The sequence below is a fragment of the Pieris napi genome, chromosome 23 (genome assembly GCF_905475465.1).
Source record: "Pieris napi chromosome 23, ilPieNapi1.2, whole genome shotgun sequence".
Classification (NCBI taxonomy): Eukaryota; Metazoa; Arthropoda; class Insecta; order Lepidoptera; family Pieridae; genus Pieris; species Pieris napi.
In genome coordinates this window covers 701851-705416 of record NC_062256.1, presented here as the reverse complement: position 1 = coordinate 705416, position 3566 = coordinate 701851, and the positions used below count along the sequence as shown (strand labels likewise).

The window sequence follows — 3566 nt, the reverse complement described above, 5'->3', positions numbered from 1 at the left end:
AATAAAACGCGCGGAACATTTGTTTGTTTTTGTTCAAATTCCTAATACTTAATAAAATCAAAATTACTTTTATTTTATTTATGTTACATATGCACTGGTAGATAAGAAGATAATGGTAAAAGTATTTTTAACGTTATCCTATCTATGTCTGTCAATGTCGTTCAGAAATCAATATTTTTGCCGTGACGGACACGAGATACAAAATTAAATAGTTTACAATTACTTTTCAAGACGCCATTTCCATCACGTCTGAATCAACAACTTAAACCTTAAATAACTGATATGTAATCTACAGATTATTACTATCGTGCACGGCGCCAAATGCAATTTATTAAATAAGATAGACTCAAAAAATTCATAAACAAATTTAGATTTACTGCCAGTTGTGAAATCAAGGACGGAAAGAGCTGGTAATAAAGTTTCAGCTTGTATTTTACAGGTTTATAGTGACATCAAAATAAAAAGCGCCTCTCGCTTTTCACAGAGCACCAACTATTAGAAGTGAATAGTAGTTGAATAATTTATCTGTGGATGAAAGTAGTCTGTGGCACAGAAAAAGTTCACTCTCTTCCGTTTCCTTGCCAAAAAAAGTTAGTAAATTATGTGTTTTATACTAGCTTATAATAACAATAGGCCGTTTTTGAAAGTTATGCATGTCAAGGTGGTATCACTTCTAAGGCATTAGGCATGTATTCAAATTATCAAGGTACATTTACAGCTTGAGCATTTTTTTTCCCTTTCTTGGCCTGCACGGTTTGTGCGTCAGCCATCACTTGAGCATTGTCAAATATGCTTAGAATTTTTTGACAGGTGGATTAGTTTTTTGTTTTAATTCGTGACACCAATATAAATGTTAAAAAAATATACCTATATTTTTTTAAATTTTTATAAGAGAACTAAATAATTTTTAAATAAATAATAAAACATTAGGTATTGTTTTATTTCCTTCACCATTATCTCGAGGCTCCAGTCATCCCTATGACTTATCGTTAGAAAATTGTAAATGATTTTACCACATATTATTATATTATCAACGCGGCGCCATGGTACCTAGTAGTTAAAAATCACTGCCTTGTAATGAGTAAAGGTGATTAAATTTTTAAAGGCAGGGTGTTTTTTTTTCTGCCTGGGACAATTTAGACCATAAGTTTTGACAACAATTATAAATAACTGTTCTAACGATTATGACAAGATAATAAATATGATATTTACATGCCCATTTTTATATGGCTAACTGTGGCAATTATACTTAAAATGCGAATGCTTACTTTGCAAATAAACGATTTATTATTATTACCCTATCCCTCATCACTGTCAGAAAGGATTGAAATAAAAACATTTTTAAAAAATGCATTTATTTTCTGAATATTTTACCAAATATTACTTAAATTGTACTTAAAAATGAAAAGTTAGATTTGCATTTAGTAAGACACTTAAAAGCGATGTTTCTTGTAGATCCTCATGACAGCTCGCGCATCTTCAACGGAGTCGTGAGATCCGTTTTGTATGTTTATACCAAGCTCTTGATAGGCTAAAGTCTTAAGCGACTGTTTTTGGCCATATTTCTGAAAAAAAAAACATATATGTGACGTTAAAGTTAAAATAATATTTATAAGTCGTCATTTAATTGTTAAATAAATAGTACTTACTAGGAAAGGACCGTATGTCGCTACGTCCTTTACATTCGGGTAAGTTATTCCCAAAGCATCCATGTCTTTCTGAATGTCAAACCCCACAAGCACGTGCCCATTGACATTATTCCCCAAACGATTTATAACATCACTCTTCGGTTTAGCGTCCCGTTCATAACCAGGCTGTATTCCAGATATCCAGGTCCGGTAGTCTGATACAGGATGAGTAGGTTTCACATATTCGTCCATAACTATATTTAAATCTTCGTCGACAAGGGATACTCTGGCGACCATGCTCTGGTTTAGGTTATTCTGAACCATCTCGCAGTCGATAGCGTAGTATCTGGGCATTTTTAATTAAAAATTATAGCAACTAAGAACAACTGTTATCTGCAAAATGTATGAAATTGTGACGCGTTTATGTATCGTGTCAATGCATTTATATATAACTTATTGATCATTCAGCGGATAAGCGCTGCAATAAATAGCTTCATTAATTTGTTTATACGAAGATGGGTCAAGTAAGTTATGAATATTTAATAATCCATCAATAAATACTGTTAAAAAGTAAAAATAAATACTGCTGAAAATTATACTATTTAGTGGTCCTTTCTAAAAAACAAAATCACAGATGATGAAGCGCTTGAACTAGCGGTTATTAACGAGTTGAATTGAAAGGTGCTACCAGTGAATAAAGTTTGCAACATATCCGCGAATATTTTTATTCCCAGTAACGTACAAAAATGTTAATTTACAATCTTCCTACTTACCGTTATTTTGTGTATCATGCTCTTAATGAGGTTTAAGTTTCTATTAAATTATTTTGTTCTAACATATTTGATGTGTATGGTTGTAACATTTGTAGTTACATTTACTTGTATATTTTAAGCATACTTTTTGTTTTAGGACACCGTATGCAAAATATTTATGAGCACTACTTTTTATTAAGCTATTGCATAGATTTTATCGCGGTCACACACGATGACGTATTATACGTGCGGCCAATACGCGTTAGAGCGGGACAGAACGCATACTGCGTCTCACATCGGTCTGACGAGATCGGTGACGTAGCGTAAGCGCGGCCGGTGTGGTACGCGTTAGAGTGAGACAGACTATATAGGCGGGTTAGTCTGAGTCTGGTAGAGTGGTAGATTGAAATAATATTAAAGAAAAACAAATACTGCGTAAATAAAAAATAAATAAATAATGATTACTGCATAAGTTGATAAAAAATGCTATGCAATAGCTTTACCGCGGCAGTCCCCGAGTGCCACAGGTTTTTTTTTTTTGACTAAAGCATTGTAATGCTTGCTTTCTATTATTTATTATTACTTAAGTTAAAACAGTTGTAAATAAATTGTATATATCAGCCGAATGTATTATGAATCATGATCTCAAGTTTAAGAATAAAGATCAGGGTATCACTTGTTATTTTATAATATTTTTAGAAGGCCACAGAGTTTTATTACAGGATTTCATTGTTTTCTCTTGAAAATTGGTTAAATATTTATTAATTTGATCGAAAGTACGATACAATAAAAAAAAACTCAATATAAAAACTAAAATATTGTAATTCTTTTCTTTCTATACTGGCAACACTTGTTTTGATAGTTGTTTCACATTATGATTTCGGGGAATCCCCATACATAAACTTATCACTTACTAGATATCTTTGATGCTTAAATAATTTTGTTACATATCTCTTAAGTATATTATTGATACTTACGGATACGGATCTTAGTAAGCGTAATAGGTATAATATGTATTACTTCTTTTTTTTTAGTACATGAACGAAGAGACCTGGCTGGCACATGAAATATTAGACAGTGGAGAGCGGAGAATGTCAGCTCACCACTCACCAGTGCAAATTAACCTCAGGGTGGTGCAATTAATTAAAGTTTGGCGCTGACTTAGCGTTAGAAATTTGTCTTTTCA

General features: G+C 32.3%; 1 long non-coding RNA gene across 1 annotated transcript; it reads right to left on the bottom strand.

Moving 5' to 3' along the window:
- Positions 1 to 1346: 1346 nt before the first annotated feature.
- LOC125061521 lies at positions 1347 to 2291 on the bottom strand. Its single transcript, XR_007119053.1, has 2 exons — positions 1650 to 2291; positions 1347 to 1565 (listed from the first exon to the last, which is right to left on the bottom strand). It is a non-coding gene; the product is annotated as an uncharacterized LOC125061521 (long non-coding RNA).
- Positions 2292 to 3566: the final 1275 nt, after the last annotated feature.